The sequence below is a fragment of the Bos indicus x Bos taurus genome, unplaced genomic scaffold, assembly GCF_003369695.1.
Source record: "Bos indicus x Bos taurus breed Angus x Brahman F1 hybrid unplaced genomic scaffold, Bos_hybrid_MaternalHap_v2.0 tig00000372_arrow_arrow_obj, whole genome shotgun sequence".
NCBI lineage: Eukaryota > Metazoa > Chordata > Mammalia > Artiodactyla > Bovidae > Bos > Bos indicus x Bos taurus.
In genome coordinates this window covers 22,488-41,179 of record NW_020867201.1, presented here as the reverse complement: position 1 = coordinate 41,179, position 18,692 = coordinate 22,488, and the positions used below count along the sequence as shown (strand labels likewise).

Genomic DNA, 18,692 nt, shown 5'->3' with positions numbered 1-18,692 from the left:
AAAGCGCAGAAAAAGTACAAAAGACATGGACAGAGACAAAAAGTCTAATAGCAAAGAAGTCCTAACAGGGAGGTAAATGGAATTATGTTATTAAAACATTTTTACATTGTTTAAGAGGTGACAAAATACTAATTCACAATAGACTTAAAGTTTGAAGAGCAGTAAAAGTATCAATTCATGGTAATTTACAGTACGTCAAAAAAGCACATTGCAATCTCTAAAGTAATTACTAAAAGAATAACAAAATTATAAAATTAAAAAGCTAATAGTGAAGGAAATTTTGATAATAAAATGTGTAAGATTGCTCAATGTCATTAATCACCAGGGAAACTACAAATCAAAACCACAATGAGATATCACCTCATACCTGTTAGGATGCTTATTACCAAAAAAACAAATGACAACAAGTATTGGCAAGGTTGGGGGGAAATTGGAACCCTTGTGCACTGTTGGTGAGAATGCAAAGTGGTGCAGCTCTTTATGGAAAAGAGTATAGTGATTCCTCAAAAAATTAAAACTACAACTACCACACATTATCCAGCAATCCAACTTCTAGGTATTTATCCAAAGAAGTGAAATCAGGATCTCAAAGAATATTAGTATTCCCATGTTTACTGCAGCACTATTCACAAAAGTCAAAATATGGAAATAACCAAAATGTGGATAAATGCATGAATGTATTAAAAAATATGGTATATACATACAGTAGAATATTATTCAGCCTTAAAAAAGAAAGATATCCCATGCATGCATCCATGCAACAACATGGTTGAAACTAGAGGACATTATGCCAAGTGAAATAAGCCAGTCACAGAAGAACAAATACTGCATGATTCCACTTACATGAAATACATAAAATAATCAAACATAAAAAAATTCAGTTATACAAAATGAATAAGTTTTAGAGATTGTCTGCACAACATTGTGCTTATAGATAACAATACTGTATTGTACACTTCAAAAATCTGTTAACAGGGTAGATCTCATGTTAAGTGTTCTCATCACACTAAAAGAAAAAAGAAAAATACAAGATTAATCCAAAAGGAGGCTAAAGAAAAAAGAAAGTACGAAGAAAGGGTTGGAATACAGAAGGAAAAATAGATGATTTTTGATCCTATGTGGAGTCAATTTGTTGTAAAGTTTGGGAAGTACAATGGAGAAGTCAATATTTGTGGCCATGTGCTGCTTTTCTTGCTCCATTGGGAATCCATCTCAATTTTTGTTTGGAGAATCATCTTTTCCCGTTTTTAATCCATGTAGTTTGCATGAGGACTGTAACCTCTGTAACTCAAGATAAGTCAATGAGCCTCAATTCTGATAATTTTGTTAGAACTTTGGGGAAAGTGGAAAATGTGGACTTGCTAGCTCTGATATTTGTAAATCCGGCAAGTTAGGGGCGGCACAATGTGGGGAGAGTTGCTATGCCATGGAGAGTTGCTGAAGAATGAAGCCACTGGGGAAAGTAGAGCTAATGGATGGGAAGAAACATGAATTCTAATGCCATCATTTGAGCTCCTGGATCCACTCCTGTCTGGATTCCATCCATGCTGAAATTTTTAGTTATACATTCTCTTCTTGGTTTAAAGTCAGTTTGAAGTAAGTTTCTGTCATCTGCAATTTCAGAGTCCTGATAGGTATGCTCAATATATGGTGTGTGTGTAACTCGCTTCAGTTGTTGTTCAACTCTTTGTGACCTATGAAGAGCCTGCCGGGCTCCTCTGTCCGTGGTATTCTCCAGGCAAGAACACTGGAGTGGGTTGCCATCCCCTCCTCGAATGCTCAAAATATATTTAGTGTTCAACAACTGCTTAGATAAAACATAAACACCATTATTACTGGCTATAATATAAGTTAATTCACAGATAAGTGGACTTGTCAAACCTCATTAAACATTCTTTGCCCAGGTATGTTAAGTGAAATTCAGATCATAGAAGAGCACAAATTGGTTAACTCTTTCAAAATATTCTGATATTAAGAAATGCAGAACTTCCAATAATTCAATTAGATTTGGTGAATGCACTGGCTATTTGAAACATCATATTTCCTCCCAGTTAGGAGGGAGCTGGATCAGTTCTCTACCTCTGTCTCCCACTCTCTCTCTGTGTGCGCTGACGGATACACACACACACACAAAACATTTTTTCTTCCAATCGAAAGCTTTGTTTGGTCAGTGGTCATGTACCGTTTTGAAAGAGAATTTTGAGCAGAGGCATTATTATAGAAATATGTTAAAACCCATTGATACTATGTAAATGCTTGAAAGAGATATATTTATTAATAACATTGATTTTGTGCTACTAAAATCATCTTTGGCAAACATGGAAGATTAGTTTATTTAGTTTTTGTTTGTAAAAATTAGTGAAAATCCAAAGGACAATTAAAATCAAAACAATGGCTTGTGAAATATTATTTCTTTAAATAATTACTTTAATAATTTTTAAAGTATTAATACTTCCATTATAGGCATCATGATAATCTCTAATTTTATAACTATTTCCTAAGAGGATATAATTCAATTACCTACTTTCAATCACAAGCTTTTAATAAAAATCATACTATTCTATGAATTTTAAAATTCTGTATAATCATTTAAAAACTTTTATGTAGTCCATATAATTAAACCTTAGAGTAACCCAAATTTGGTAATAACTTCACTTCACTTTCACTTTTCACTATATGTGGTTAAGATGTGTCAATTTCCTTTAAATTATGCAAAATGGATCAAACTGAAACTAAGATTTTCTCAAGACTTAGTGGGATTAATAACATTGTAATTGTTTTAACATACACCAACCTAAGTAGGTCTTCTTCCTTGAGTTAAATTGAAAAGTGCTATTTGTAAGAAATGTTTACTGAGCTTTCAGATTCAAATCACACTCACCTTTGTCAATTAATAAAATACAGTAGCCAGAGGGAACATGTTGAAATCAGACAATCTATGTTAAAATCAGAAACATTTGGACCATAGAGAAAAACTCAAAGTGTAAAATGCAATTGAACATAATCTTGCAGATTATAAATGTAGTAATGAGATATTAAAGGAAAAGAACAAATAGAAACAATACCCGTTTTAGTTGCTGTTCTTTTAGGCTTCTCACTGTCCTTGCAGGCTCAGAAATGAAGTTTTTATAGTTTTCACATATATTGATCCGAGACTGGGCTACCTGCATTGTTCCCTCGAGAAAAGATTTCCAAACAGGATACATGCTCCTAAATTCAAAGAAGAACAGAAAAGTATTAGGCAGAGAAAAGGAAGAATAAGTTGCCTAACCTTTTGCTCTCTGGCTAGCACCGACAAACAGAATTAATACTTTCTTTATAGTTTAAAGTGTATTTATATTGGTTCATAGGTAGTAATGTTTTTAGCATACTTAACAAGTAGAAACATGGAATACGCTCTATTTCTCTATAGCCTGACAATGGGCTGTTTTGATTCATTAGCTATTCTTGATACTGGAGTAAAGTGATACAAGGCTTACAATTCTAGACAAAGCTAACACTATAAAAAATTAGTGAATAATTCAGACTTTTCAGGCCTTTCACTGTTTCAGGACTGTCATTATGAATACCAAATTTCATTATTCCATTAAGGTATTTTCCTGATTTTAGAGATGAGGTAACTGAGGCTCAGATTTAGAAGATCACCCTAGCTTACACAAGAATGTGGCAGTACTGAGATACAGACAAATACCTCTAAAGTACCTTTTCTTTCAACTATATTATATTGCTCTCTTACATAAATGGATGTGACTGGAAAAAAAAAATCATGAACAATTGCTTGTGTTCTTGAGAAGTCTATTTGTTAGACAAAAGACGTCTATGGTATTATTGCTCTACATCTGTTTCTCTGTTGTAATAACACTTAGCCAGCATCTCATTGCAGCTTGGAGTCATTCCAACCAAGTTCCATCACCTTTGCTTGATAAATGTGCTCTCATCAATTTTTTGATAATGTCAAAGAATTATTCATCCTTTGCTTTCCGTAGTCAATTTCCTTTTCAAACCTTCTCTTCTGCTTTCCTAAATGCCTTAGTCCCAACATGATCCTATACTAGTTATAAACATATTTTATAACTTATAAGAATGAGTTATACTTTGCTAAAAAGAGATATTGCATTGATATAATATTCATCTCCTAAGATTTCTCTTCTTGTGTCTATGGATTTCCTACTACAGCAATATAGAGGACCATGTGCTGTAGTAGGAAATCCATTAGACGCAAGAAGAGAAATCTTAGGAGATGAGGGGAATAGGGAAGAAAGAATTCCTTCATCCATGCTTGCCCCTTCTTCCTTTTACCTCTCCATCTAACTGACTGCTGCTCATCCTTCAAATCTCAGCTTAAATGGAACTTCCTCAGGGAAGTCTCCCTGGAGAAGGGAATGGCAACCCACTCCAGTATTCTTGCTGGAAAATTCCATGGACAGAGGAGCCTGGTGGGTTTCAGGCCATGGGGTGACAAAGAGTCGGACACGACTGAGTGACTGACACTTACAGGGAAGTCTCATGATCACCACCAAACCAGTACACAGACGCAATCAAACCCCTCACTATTCACATGGTTCACATGGTGCTAGCACTTTTCCTTCAATTATAAGTATCTATATGTAATTGTTAACGTTTGTCTGTCTCACTATGGAAAAAATTTCCTGAAGGCAGGGGTGTATGTCTTTCTCACAATTGTATTTCTATGGCCTAGCACATGGCCTAATAATTAGAAAGGTTATAATAAGTATGTATTGAATGAAAACAATGAATGGATGGATGAATGTATAAATCATAAGGACTGTAAAATAAAAAGAAAAATCCTTTCATTATAGAGTTTAAAAAGAGATCTTTAGAGATTAGCAAACAAATAAATAGCAGGCAAATATTTTCAACAATGGAACACCATGAATTGCCTGAAATTCGGTTACCAGTTAGTGAGAAGATCTGGGTTCCAGTTCTGGTTTAACCAATAAAATCTTCTGTAACACATCTCACTACACTTTGATTTCCTCTACTGGCAAATGGAAAAATAATAAAAATATCAGCACTATGCACCTCAAAGGGCTATTATAACAATTAAATACAAACGATGTGAAAATTCTTGCCATACAGATTCTTTTAAATGAATAAGTAGTAACAGTCACAGAATTGTAGAAGAAATACTACAGAAGTACCTTGTAGAAGTACTTCTTCTTAATATAATAGTCGTAGTTCCAATGACAGTGGTGTTTTTCATTTCAATTGAAAAAATAATAATGGGTTGTAGAGTGAGTTCCTAAAAGTTTCATTTCACTAGGCTTCATATATAAAATTTTGAAACATAAGGAAAGGTATCAAGCATTTACAGTATTTTACTATTCTGCTCAGTTAAGGAAAAAAGACTCAAAATTATAAAGAAAGCAAGGACATTCTCTTAAGAACCTATCACATGCTAGGCACTATGGCGTGTATTTTACATGTACTACATCATTTAATCCTTAGGACAACTTTGTAACATAGGGCATTATCCCCATTCTGCAGAGGAGAAAAAGTAAGGCTTGAAGAAGCTGAGAAATTTTTCTGTGGCTATTCACCAGGAACTAGTACTCTCATGTTCATAACCTAGACTTTGCCATTATCAATAACTACCCCTCTACTCTAATACCAATTTAATCATCTAATCTCTGACCAACACCTCTTGCTTCTCCTCACTCCCTTTAGGATTCTCACTTCAACAATTACTCAACCCAATCAGAGCCCACAAACCATTTCACCTGCCTCCTTTCCACTGTCTTTTACTCCCTTCTCATAATCTCCAGTTACGGCTCTCTTTATCCAGACTAGATTTCCAATATTATCACTCTCTAATGTACACCCTAGTTACCTCTGCCTCACTCTCTTTCCATCATTATAATGTACAAATTCCAAACTTGTTTAAATCCAAAATTCTGTTTACACCATACCAATGTCTGTGCAACAGAACACTGCTGGAGAAAATAATCATGCTACCTATTCTCAGTTTAAATTGCAAATAAACCTTAGTGTTACCCTTCTCCAAGGGATCTTCCCAACCTAGGAATCGAACTGGGGTCTCCCACACTGCAGGTGGATTCTTTACCAACTGAGCTATCAGGGAAGCCCGTGTTACCCAGCAATCCTACTATATTCCCCTAATTTACTTATTTGCTTACTCTTATAGATAATTATTTCCTACATTTTCCTCTCATCTCAAACCTCTAATATGACCACACTTTTCAGCTGATAATGAAGCATGAAGACAATGTCCACATGCTCCCTCCACATCTACCTTTCTCCCTGCTTTTGCACCCATATACTGTGTTTTCCTTCTTTTTACTCCAAAAATTACTTATGTTCTGAAGGCCAATTTTTCACATCTGTACATTATACAACCTCTGTCTGAGGAGGCCTTACAAATAGCTGTGAAAAGAAGAGAAGAAAAAAGCAAAGGAGAAAAGGAAAGATAAACCCATTTGAATGCAGAGTTCCAAAAAATAGCAAGGAGACATAAGAAAGCCTTCCTCAGTGATCAGTGCAAAGAAATAGAGGAAAACTATAGAATGGGAAAGACTAGAGATCTCTTCAAGAAAATTAGAGATACCAAGGAAACATTTCATGCAAAGATGGGCTCAATAAAGGACAGAAATGGTATGGACCTAACAGAAGCAGAAGATACTAAGAGGTGGCCAGAATACACAGAAGAACTGTACAAAAACGATCTTCACGACCCAGATAACCACGATGGTGTGATCACTCACCTGGAGCCAGACATCGTAGAATATGAAGTCAAGTGGGCCTTAGGAAGTATCACTACAAACAAAGCTAGTGGAGGTGATGGAATTCCAGTTGAGCTACTTCAAATCCTAAAAGATGATGCTGTGAGAGTGCTGCACTCAGTATGCCAGTAAATTTGGAAAAGTCAGCAGTGGCCACAGCACTGGAAAATGTCAGTTTTCATTCCAGTCCCTAAGAAAGGCTATGCCAAAGAATGCTCAAAGTCAAAGTGAAGTCGCTCAGTTGTGTCCGACTCTTTGCGATTCCATGGACTGTAGCCCACCAGGCTCCTTGATCCATGGAATTTTCTAGGCAAGAGTACTGGAGTGGGTTGCCATTTCCTTCTCCAGGGGATCTTCCCAACTCAGGGATCAAACCCAGGTCTCTGTGTTGCGGGCAGATGCTTTACTGTCTGAGCCCACCAGGTAATCCAAGAATGCTCAAACTACCGCACAATTGCACTCATCTCACATGTTAGTAAAGTAATGCTCAAAATTCTCCAAGCCAGGCTTCCACAGTACATGAACTGCGAACTTCCAGATGTTCAAGCTGGTTTTAGAAAAGGCAGAGAAACCTGAGATCAAATTGCCAACATCCGCTGGATCATGGAAAAAGCAAGAGAGTTCCAAAAAAACATCTATTTCTGCTTTATTGACTATGCCAAAGCTTTTGACTGTGGATCACAATAAACTATGGAAAATTCTGAAAGAGATGGGAATATCACACAACCTGACCTGCCTCTTAAGAAATCTGTATGCAGGTCAGGAAGTAACAGTTAGAACTGGACATGAAACAACAGACTGGTTCCAATTAGGAAAAGGAGTACGTCAAGACTGTATATTGTTTTGCTTATTTAACTTACATGCAAAGTACATCATGAGAAATGGTGGGCTGGATGAAGCACAAGCTGGAATCAAGATTGCCAGGAGAAATATCAATAACCTCAGATATGCATATGACACCACTCTTATGGAAGAAAGTGAAGAAGAACTCAAGAGCCTCTTGATGAAAGTGAAAGCAGAGAGTGAAAAAGTTGGCTTAAGCTCAACATTCAGAAAACTAAGATCATGGCATCCGGTCCCATCAGTTCATGGCAAATAGATGGGGAAGCAATGGAAAATGTGACAGACTTTATTTTTGGGGGCTCCAAAATTACCGCAGATGGTGACTACAGCCATGAAAGTAAAAGACGCTTACTCCTTGGAAGGAAAGTTATGACCAACCTAGACAGTATATTATAAAGCAGAGACATTACTCTGCCAACAAAGGTCCATCTAGTCAAAGCTATGGTTTTTCCAGTAGTCATGTATGGATGTGAGAGTTGGATGATAAAGAAAGCTGAGCATCAAAGAATTGATGCTTTTGAACTGTGGTGTTGGAGACTCTTCAGAGTCCCTTGGACTGCAAAGAGATCCAACCAGTCCATCCTTAAAGAAATTAGTCCTGAATATTCATTGGAAAGACTGATGCTGAAGCTGAAACTCCAATACTTTGGCCACCTTATGCGAAAAACTGACTCATTTGAAAAGACACTGATGCTGGGAAATATGGATGGCAGGAGGAGAAGGGATGACAGAAGATGAGATGGTTGGATTGCATCACCGACTCAATGGACATGAGTTTGAGTAAACTCTGGGGGTTGGTGATGGGAAGGGAGACCTGGCATGCTGTGGTTCATGGCATCACAAAGAGTCAGAGACGACTGAATGAACTAAACTGAACTCAAGAATAGCAATCCAGCAATTGTGCTTTTTCCTACAATATCAACTTTTTCCTTTCTACTGGATCATACATATAATATCTTCCATCTTAAAAATAAATAAATACATAAATCTTCCATCAACCCTTCCATTTCTCTCTAACTATCACCCCAATGTCTATTCCCTTTAACAGCAAAACTCCTCGAAAGAAATGCCTGAAATTACTGCTTCTGTTTCTCTTCCTAGTCACTCCTGATTCAATTCAAATAAGGCTTTAACATTCACCATTCTGAAATCACTTGTCAAAGTCATCAAAGATCTCCCTGTGGGCTAATCCAAATAGTCAATTCAAGTTTAGGCCTATTATTCAGCCTATCAGCAGTACTGATCTAATTTATCCTCCTTAAAATGTTTTCTTCACTTGGCTTCCAGATTATTACTCTCTCTTGGTCTACCTTTATCTCACTAGGCACAGATTAGTCTCCTTGCTGGTTCCTTTCGATGTCTTTGCCCTGTAAATGCTGGAGTGTCCACACAGTCCGCTTCTTCTCTCCCACAACTTCTTCTCTCCCATAACCACACAGTCTCTTAGATAAGCTCATGCAGTGTCATGGCTTTAAATACTGTCAATATGCTGACTATTTCTGAATTTTTAATTCAGACATCTTCTATAACCACTCAGTTGCCTGTTTAACATATCTGACTTGGATATTTAGTAAGTATCTTAAAACTTAATGTCTGAAACCAAATTCTTGATTTCCCTAAAATATTCTATTAATCTATTTCACCTCATTGACAGCTACTCAAAACTTCTAGGTGTTCAAGCCCAAACCACTAGAGTTATCACTGATTCTTTTTTTCCCTTCATATTCCACATCTGATCCATCAAGAAATACTGTTCACTAGATTTTTTAAATATAAAGGAAATGGATTACTGTCTATCTCTGTCTATCCACTGCTACTACCCTGGTTTTAGCCACCATTATCCCATACTTGGATTACTATAATAACCTAAATGACCTCTCTCTGATTCTGCTCTTATCTTCCTAAAGTCTATGGTCTACACAGTATAGCCACTGCAGTGCGCAGCACTTCTTAGTACTGTGTGTTCTTCTTACTATGCTTACTATATTTATCATAGAGTGACATAATGTTTAATTACTCATATGCTTATTGTCTTGTCTTTCATTAGAATGAAGGCTTTTATTTTTCAATTAGAATAGAATATGAATTGTAAGATATATATTTTTAATTTAAAAGTTGAGTCATTTTAACAAAAAAAGATAACAATGGCACAGGAGATATAAGGCACAAACTGTGTAAGATATACATGAAGAACTTAGGATACCCCTTTATTAGAGTGAAGACACTCTGATTTTATCTTTACTTTTACAAAGCAGAAGCTTTGTCTTATTCACTCTGGTATCCTCAGCACACAGAACAGGGTCTGGCACAGCAGGCACTCACTCAATATGTATTTATGGGAGGAAGGAGAGGAGGGAATGATAGAGACCACATTCAAACCCAGGATCTGTCTGGCTTCCAAACCTCTGCTATTCTGTTGACATAAGATTGCTCCTGGTCCCAGCAATACTATTAAAGAAATTTTTAAAAGAGTCTTGGACTTCCCTGGTGGGGCAATGGATAGGAATCCAACTGCCGATGCAGGGGATATGGGTTCAATCCCTGGTCTGGAAAGATTCCACATACTACACAGAAACTAAGCCTGCAAGACACAACTACTGAAGGCCATGCACCTAAAGCCTGTGCTCCGCAACAAGAGAAGCCACTGCAACAAGAAACCTGCACACCACAACGAAGAGTAGGTCCTGCATGCTGCAGAGAGAGAAAGCCCATGCGAATCAATGAAGACCCAGTGCAACCAAAAATAAAATAAAAAGTAAAAAAAAAAGTGTCTTCACTCTAATAAAAAGGGTATCCTAAGTTCTTCATGTATATCTTACATAGTTTGTGCCTCATATCTCCTATATCATTGTTATCTTTTTTGTTAAAATGACTGATCTCTTAAATTAAGATATATGTATCTTACAATTCATATTCTACTATAATTAAAAAATAAAACTTGCCATAATAATTAAGTTATAATTAGTAGAATCCAAAAATATCGATCTAGGATTCCTCACTGGTCCAGTGGTTAAGACTCCATACTCCCTCTATTACAGATTGAAGTAAGTCAGAAAGAGAAAGATAAATACTGTATATTAATGCATATATATGGAATTTAGAAAGACAGGACTGATGATCCTACATGCAGGGCAGCAAAGGCGACACAGATGTAAAGAACAGACTTTTGGACTCAGTGAGAGAAGGCAAAGATGGGATGATTTGAGAGAATAGCACTGAAACATGTACATCAGCATATGTAAAACAGATGACCAGTGCAAGTTCAGTGCATGAAGCAGGGCACCCGAAGTCAGCGCTCTGGGACAATCCAGAAGGATAGGGTGGGGATGGAGGTGGGAGGGGGATTCAGGATGGGGGGACACATGTATACCTGTGGCCAATTCATGTTGATATATGGCAAAAAAAAAAAAAAATCACAATATTGTAAAGCAATTATCCTTCAATTCAAATAAAAAAAATTAATGGGAAAAAAAAGATCCCACACTCCCAAAGTAGGAGGCATGGCTTCGATTCCTATGGGGAACTAAGATTTTACATACTGCATGATGTGGCAAAAAAATTAAAAAAAAAAAAAAAAACTGATCATATACCACCTAAAATCATGCTGTAAACTATTTCTCATATAACTAATGCACTGGAAAACAGATCAAACCTTATCAGGAAAAATTTTTATTAGGAAACAAACCAACAAATTTATTTGACTGCAGCAGTGGTCACATAAATCTACATATGTGATAAAACACCACGGAACTTAATATGCATACACCTACATACACACAAACGAGTGCATATAAAACTGGTGAATTCTGAATTAGACTGGTGGATTGTATCAATATTGATGTCTTAATTGTGATGCTGTATTACAGTTATGCAAGATAATGCCACTGGGGAAACTGAGTGAAGATCGTAAGAGCGCTCTTTGTCTTATTTCTTAAAACTGCACATGAAACCATTATTACTCTTTTTAAGTAAAAACTAACAAACAAAATCACAGATCTTTTTTGACTTGGAAAACAACATCACACATCAAGAAGACTCTAGAAAACGCTGGCAAGTTAAATTCATAATCTAAGATTAACTTATATAGTGACTGATACAAGGAAAAAGTATGGTGCTTAATAAATAAGTGTCCACGTATTGTTGGTCTTGGTAGTACATAGGGAGACTACCCTCATCCTAGATAACAGAAGTAAAAGCGGGGAATGACTGATACTTAGTCCAGTCGAGGTGTAGTAAGAACTACAATACAGCTGCAGCTTAACGCTCCCAAGAGCTGGGGAACCAAGCATGAAACAAAGAGAACGGCCAGAAAGGAGGAAAGAAGGGTAATTTGGGGTCAAGATTCCTTGTGGCTTTGGATATCATAATTTTTAGAAAATTTCATACTATTAGAAGGGAGAAACAATAGAAAATTTTCAAGTAAGGGGTGAGAGTAGGCCTGTTTTACAAAGACATATATATGGTTGGTGGTACTGTGGCAAATGAAACTGTGAAAGCAGAGAAGCAGCTACTTAACATTCCTAAGAGAAAATGAGGTCTGCTCCCAAGCTGCAGAGTTCATAAAAACACAGATCATTACTAGTTTATAGGCAATATTTAAAGACAGGAAAATAGATAAGATTACTTAAAATAGTCACTAGAGAGCTGAGGGAACTCCAAGGAATATTTACATAGAAAAGACCTGCTATGGTCTGAATGTCTGTGTTCCCCCAGAATTCATATGTGGAAATCCTGTTCCTCAAAGGTGATAATGGTATTAGGAGGTGAGGCTTTGCAGAGGAAGGCAGAATGCTGCTGCTGCTGCTGCTAAGTCGCTTCAGTCGTGTCTGACTCTGTGCCACCCCATAGACAGCAGCCCACCAGGCTCCCCCGTCCCTGGGATTCTCCAGGCAAGAACACTGGAGTGGGTTGCCATTTCCTTCTCCAATGCATGAAAGTGGAAAGTGAAAGTGAAGTCGCTCAGTCGTGTCCAACCCTTAGCAACCCCATGGACTGTAGCCCTCCAGGCTCCTCTGTCCATGGAATTCTCCAGGCCAGAATACCGGAATGGGTAGCCATTCCCTTCTCCAGGGAATCTTGTTTTTGCTGACTATATAGAGCTTCTCCATCTGGCTGCAAAGAAAATAATCAATCTGATTTCGGTATTGACCATCTGGTGATGTCAACGTATAGAGTCTTCTCTTATGTTATCGGAAGAAGGTGTTTGCTATGATCAGTGCATTCTCTCGGCAAAACTCTATTAGCTTTTGCCCTGCTTCATTCTGTACTCAACTTCAACCGTTCAACTTCAGCTTCTTCAGCATTACTGGTTGGGGCAGACTTGGATTACTACAATTTTGAATGGTTTGCCTTGGAAACGAACAGGGATCATTCTGTCATTTTTGAGATTGCATCCAAGTATTACATTTTGGACTCTTTCATTGACTATGATGGCTACTCCATTTCTTCTAAGGGATTCTTGCCAACAGTAGTAGATATAATGGTCATCTGAGTTAAATTCACCCATTCCAGTCCATTTTAGTTCACTGATTCCTAAAATGTCGACCATCACTCTTGCCATCTCCTGCTTGACCACTTCTAATTTGCCTTGATTCATGGACCTGACATCCCAGGTTCCTATGCAATATTGCTCTTTACAGCATCGGACCTTGCTTCTGTCACCAGTCACATCCACCGCTGGGTATTCTTTTTGCTTTGGCTCCATCCCTTCATTCTTTCTGGAGTTATTTCTCCACTGACCTCCAGTAGCGTATTGGGCACCTACTGACCTGGGGAGTTCATCTTTCAGTGTCCTATCTTTTTGCCTTTTCATAGTATTCCTGAAGTTCTCAAAGCAAGAATACTGAAGTGGTTTGCCATTCCCTTTTCCAGTGGCTTACCATACTTTTAAAAGTTAGGTTGTATAAGTTAGCCTGGGGGCATAACCTTAGCCTTATTTCTTTGGCAGCCCACATCCTGAATTTCAAACAAACTTGGAATATAACCTATCTATAAGTTGGAGTTCTTCTCTACTGTTTAGCAAGCAACCTCTTTCTAGGTCAGGCTTTACTTACATCAGCAATACTGTTAAGGTTTCTTGTATATTCTTCAGTTTTCTAGCTCTGTTAAGAAATTATCTTATGATCCAGTAACCTGATAAATATTCAGATTCCAAACCACACATTTCAATACTGAGTTCTTAATTACCCTGGATTCTCTGCTATTGCTTCATGAGTAATAATTAGTCGTAACTTCAACCAGACTGCAAACTCTGAAACCCTGTCTTTGACATAGTTTCCCTCAACACTAAGGACAGTCTTGAGTACAAAACCTAATAAATACTTCCAAATTAACTGCAAAAAAAGACATCCAAGTCTAAACAAAATTATAAATACTTTAAAGATATCTGTATGGATTTGGAGAAAATATTTGCAAATGATGTGACCAACAAGGGATTAGTCTCCAAAATTTACAAAGAGCTCATGAGGTTTAACAGCATTAAAGCAAACAATCCTATCAACAAATGGGCAGAAGATGTAAGTAAACATCTCTCTGAAGGAAACATACAGATGGCCAAGAGGCACATGAAAAGATGTTCAACACTGCTAATTATTAGAGAAATGCAAATCAAAACTACAATGAGGCATCACCTCATACCAGTCAGAATGATGGATACATGCACCCCAATGTTCACTGTAGTACTACATGGAAGCAACCTGAATATCTATCAATAGAAGAATAGATAAAGAAGACGTGGTACATATATACAATGGAATCTGATTCAGTCATTAAAAAGAATGAAATAATGCCATTTGCAGCAACACAAATGGACCTAGAGATTGTCATACTGAGTGAACTAAGTCAGACAGAGAAGAAAAAATATCGTATGATATCTGTACACCTGGAATCGAAAAAGAAATGATACAAATGAACTTACTTAAAAACAGAGACTCACAGACTTAGAGAACAAATCAGTTTCTGGGGATAGTTAGGGAGTGTGGGATGAACATGTACATACTGCTATATTTATAATGGATAACCAACAAGGACCCACTGTATAGCACATGAAATTCTACTCAATGTTATGTGGCAGTGTGGATGAGAGCAGGGTTTGGGAGAGAATGGATACATGTATATGTATGGCTGAGTTCCTTCACTGTTCACCTGAAACTGTCACAAAATTGTTAATCAGCTATAAAACGTCTGTATGATGACACAATTTATATTCCATTGTCACCTACCTTCTTTAAAATTTGTATGTGGATATTGACTAGTCAATTTCTGGATACCCTGGGTGTGTATAAAGTATACACACACACACACACACAAACTCTTTTTCCCTAGGCTCACACAATTCTATCTTTTCAAATGTAGAATTTGTTTCAGAAGTAAAGAATCAAGATCATGATAGAACATCATTATCCTGTTTCATTATTGCTATAAGAGTGTGTTTCATCTATAGGTCACTGAGGAAACAAGTTGTGTTCCATTGTCATCTACTTTAAATTCTTTATGAGAGTGTCCATCAATTTAACAGAACATAATCTAGACTTAAGATACATGAAAATGATCTACTGCATATAGATTATATATGTTGTATAACATTAACACTGTTTAATAATTTTGACATTATGTCTAAAAACACAGCAAAAGAAAGGAAGAAATTTTTTAAAATCCTGGAGTCTTTATATTATATATATGTGACATGGCTCTGTGTGAAACAAGTTTTAAAGAAAATGGGCAAGAATACTGATTAAGTTACCTGTAATCATTCCGATCATCAGCTTTTATTCCGGGCCAATCTCTCTTCAGATACTGACTAGCCAACTTCTGGATACCCTGTTAAAAAATACAAATGTAATATAAATTAAATTATAAAATAAATATTGTGCTATAAAGGAAGCTCTTTTCCTTAAAATATACTACTTAGCAAATCCCATCTTTCTATATGTAAATTTAATTCAGAAGTAAAGAATCAATGATAAATGGCAGAATACTATAACTGGTTTCATTATTTTCAAAGTCTTCTTTTGTTCTCATTTTTAGGAAAAAGGTAAGTATAAAGATGAGAAAATTGAAACTTAATTGAAATGCTTTTCATTTCACCAAACTATGTGACCAGCCATAGAAACAAACTACCCCTGGTATATCACAGGGAACACAGCTGTCCACCTCCAGAGCTCTGATGACTCAGTCTGACATCTCAATTTCCCATCTTTCCTCTGTTGCAGCATTTATTGCATTTCTGAATCCAAGGAGCCAAACTCATATACCAGAAAATAGTACAACACATTCAATTTGGAGCAGACAGATAAATACAGGCTTGAAAAATTAATGCACAAACTCTGGTGCTATTCCATACTAGTGATTTTCAAGACAAGACTTCAGGGTTTGTTTTTTTTTTCTTCTTCTTTTTAAATAACACCATGGCACAAATCACTTAAATGGGAAAAATTTGTTTCACAAAGAAATACCCAATTATTGTTATCCATACAAACATGAACCTAGACAAAACAGTATTTATTCGTAACACGTACAGTGGGTATCAGAATTTGAATAGAGAAGAAGATTTCATTGGCAAGAGAGGTTAAATTACTCAGAGTATAGAACATACTACTTTTAGAAGGAAACATATGTGGTCCCCTAATATTGTAACAGGGCCCAATGTAATGGATCAGAAATCGTTAAGTTTGGGGTATTCATCTCCATACATGCAACTTTAAAAAGAACAAATCAAGTGCTGAGATGAAGAACAATCACATTAATTGGCTGCCTACTTTCAGCACAAATTGCCCGAGTAAAATCGATGGTGCATTCTATACATGATACCTTTCTAGTAAGGTCTGATGCCAAATCAATTTGGCTTAATTAAATCCACTGTTGAATGCTTCTGTTGAATAAAATAATAATGTTTATTATTTTTTTAATGAGCCCAAGCAAGAATAATAGAGAAGCTCCTTTGAATCTCAATTCCTTTTGAACTTGGCAATAGTTTGGTTTCACTGTTTTCAGGTCCTATGTATTCTGAAAACTAACAAACAACTGCTTATCCACAACACTCTCATTTACATGCCTTGTACTTTAGGGAACACAATTATTAAAACTTCTCTGAATCTGGACAGATTTTTTTTCAATTTTGTACCTTTTTCAAAGCGTTATTTGTATGAAATATCTTCCCATCACTCTCATTCCTACTGGCTGAATTCTTGCTGCTCCTCCTTTAAACTGATTTTTAGATTTCCTAACACAAAATATTAAAATGTATATAAAGAAAAATGTAGAAAGTTTCACTGCCTGTTTGGTTTCATTTCATTAAAAGAGAACAGTTTATCATTCTTCATGCATTTGTTAGCTTGAATTCTTTTTTAAAGAAGTATCCCCTCATGGACTATTTGGGTATACTAAGGTACAATTCTTATAGGAAAGGCAAGATAAATATTTGACTGCCTAGTTTTGGTCCAAAAGTGAAGAATGAATTTTTAAAGTAACATTATGCACTCACATGTTTTGAATAATGGATGTGTTTCAATCTATTGCAGTCATTATTCTCTCAGTGCTCCAAATGCTACATCAGTGGTCAGTGGGAGTTCCTCCAAGTTGGTGCCCACATTATGACCCCAACATATTTAAATAATTTTGTTTTCTTTTACAGTTCCTATTCCAGATCTTCAGTAAGCTAGTTTTCCGAGGAATTCTGATTCCTTTCAGAGAGAAACCATATTCAGAGACCAGAATTCTAGGTACTTCCTTTTGGTCATACTTTGTATCTTCCTCTAAGAGGGCTTTTCTAATCACACTGTATACAAAGTAGCTCACCCTTCATTCAGCTGCTATCTCTCACACTACCCTCAGTTCAGTTCAGTTCAGTCGCTCAGTCGTGTCCGACTCTTTGCGACCCCATGAATCGCAGCATGCCAGGCCTCCCTGTCCATCACCAACCCCCGGAGTTCACTCAGACTCACGTCCATCGAGTCGGTGATGCCATCCAGCCATCTCATCCTCTGTCATCCCCTTCTCCTCCTGCCCCCAATCCCTCCCAGCATCAGAGTCTTTTCCAATGAGTCAACTCTTCGCATGAGGTGGCCAAAGTATTGGAGCTTCAGCTTTAGCATCATTCCTTCCAGTGAACACACTACCCTACAGTATTCATAATCCTTATACACTGCTCATTGTTACTGTCTGGTTTCAACATGTTTGTCTATTTGCTGACTATAAGCTCTTTCAGGTACCAATCTTGTCATTTTTTTAATCACTCTGTCTCCAGGCTATATATAGCAGAGCCTAGTATTCAGTTGATACCAATAATGTTCCCTGACTGCATAAATAAATGCCACCTACATAATTTCATTCCTAATATATAATACTCAAACTCCTTTTGTGTTTTTGTCATTTGAAGTTAGAAACCTTTAGACCAAAATTTCTCTGGCTCCTTAATTTTCATACACTCAAAGAAAAGAAACATATACCAGATTTCTAACATTATGACCAGATGGTTTTAATATGATAAATAAGCTCATTAATAAAATTACAGTCAAATTTGACCATCTTCATTATCAAAAGGGAACACACATGTAGATACCCAGGCAATGAAAAAAGTACATATTTTATGAAGATTCAAGTAAATTAAGATTCCTGAGTTTAAAGAAATTGTAATATGTAGACAGAGTAAGAAGCATTCAACATAAAATGGAAAGCAACAGATGGGTTACTGCCTTAAAAGTGGCAGTAAGTGATACAAGTACCCAGGAGGAAAAAATTATCTGATATTTTCCTAACAAATTAATTTAAATAATATTATAGTGACTTTTTCAGTTTAATCACTGCTAAAGTGGCTGCAGAACACTTCATACAGAACATGGGATGTGACAGTAGCCTCAGATTATGAGGACTAAGAGGCCAGAATGGCAGCACTATAAAGATACATAAAACAAGTGAACTCATTAACAAACATCTCAACACACTTATCTCTCATAATTCCATTAGGCCCTATTACAATACAGAAAAATTTCTGGACACTCAGAATACACAAATTCTACTTGAAGTTAAGTAGTTAACAAAACTAGTTAAGTTTGAATTAGAATCCCTAGTTATCATTCTAAATCTTCACCC

General features: G+C 36.5%; 1 long non-coding RNA gene across 1 annotated transcript in view; it reads right to left on the bottom strand.

Moving 5' to 3' along the window:
- The window catches only part of LOC113888636, a 29,796-nt gene extending 14,351 nt beyond the window's left edge, over positions 1 to 15,445 (bottom strand). The window contains exons 1-2 of the long non-coding RNA XR_003510025.1: positions 15,346 to 15,445; positions 3,066 to 3,210 (exon numbers count right to left, since the gene is read on the bottom strand). This is a non-coding gene — a long non-coding RNA (uncharacterized LOC113888636). The remainder of the gene's footprint in view (positions 1 to 3,065; positions 3,211 to 15,345) is intronic.
- Between the last annotated feature and the right edge of the window lie 3,247 nt (positions 15,446 to 18,692).